The sequence below is a fragment of the Monopterus albus genome, unplaced genomic scaffold (genome assembly GCF_001952655.1).
Source record: "Monopterus albus unplaced genomic scaffold, M_albus_1.0 scaffold79.1, whole genome shotgun sequence".
In the NCBI taxonomy this organism is placed as follows: domain Eukaryota; kingdom Metazoa; phylum Chordata; class Actinopteri; order Synbranchiformes; family Synbranchidae; genus Monopterus; species Monopterus albus.
Genome location: NW_018127959.1, coordinates 2,039,080 through 2,040,159, shown reverse-complemented (window position 1 = coordinate 2,040,159; position 1,080 = coordinate 2,039,080). Strand labels below are relative to the sequence as shown.

General features: G+C 45.3%; 1 protein-coding gene across 1 annotated transcript in view; it reads right to left on the bottom strand.

The window, feature by feature from the left end:
• marco (macrophage receptor with collagenous structure) overlaps positions 1-1,080 on the bottom strand; it is a 15,675-nt gene that overhangs the window by 5,399 nt on the left and 9,196 nt on the right. The window lies entirely within an intron of this gene.

Here is a 1,080-nt window from a genome sequence, read left to right as displayed (position 1 = left end):
AGTAATCCACTGACAGGTGGGGGCAGGCACAGTGAGCTGGGTCAGTTTGGAGTGGAGGATGTCTGGGATGATGGTGTCGAACGCTGAGCTGAAGTCCACAAAGAGGGCCCATGCGTAGGTCCCTGGGGAGTCGAGGTGTTGCAGGATGTAATGCAGTGTCATGTTCACTGCATCGTCCACTAACTTCATAACTACAGATGTCAGGGCGACAGGTCTGTAGTCCACTGATGGGGGGTTTCTTGGGGACTGGAATGATGGTGGAGCGTTTGAAGCAGGAGGGGACTTCACACAGCTCCAATGACCTGTTGAAGATGAGTGTGAAGATGGGGGCCAGCTGATCAGCGCACAGTTTCAGGCAGGAGGGGGTCACACCATTTGGGCCTGGTGCCTTTCTGATCTTTTGTCTTTTAAAGAGGCCACACATCCTTTTCACAGATCGTTAAAGGTGGGGGGCTGGCCAGAAGGGTGGTGATTGTTGGGGGAGCAGCTGCTGGATCTGAGGTGGGGAGGGTGAGGGAGGAGTGTTGATTGTCAACACAAGGCAATGAGGCTATGAGGCAATAGCGCTAACCACTGCACTGCTGTGCAGATTTAACAGAAATGTGAGCTACATACAAGCATAGCAACAATAATGTCATTTGTGCAACAGTCTAGTTGTGCAATTTCCTCAGAAACTGCTCAGTTACTGTATGTTCCTTCCAGCTTGGCTTGAACAGAAGCTAAATGTCCTTGTATGTCCGCTGACCCGGTCACTGCCTAGGGTTGACAGGGTTTGTCAAAATTCATGGCAAAATATGTTATATATATCTTATATGTTATATATTTTTGTCTAGGATTATCACCTTCTAAATGCTACTGCATACATTCTCTTATTATATTCTCATATTTTTATTATATTGCTGCATTTGCTGCTTAAAGTGCCTTAGATTTTGTGTTACTTATTTGTCTACTTTATATTTCATTTGTATTTTGTGTTATTCATATGGACGGCAAAGTAAGAATTTCATTGTACAGGGAAACACGTTTCCTAACTGTGTATGTGACAAATAAACACTTTGACCTTTGGCCTACTGGGACACA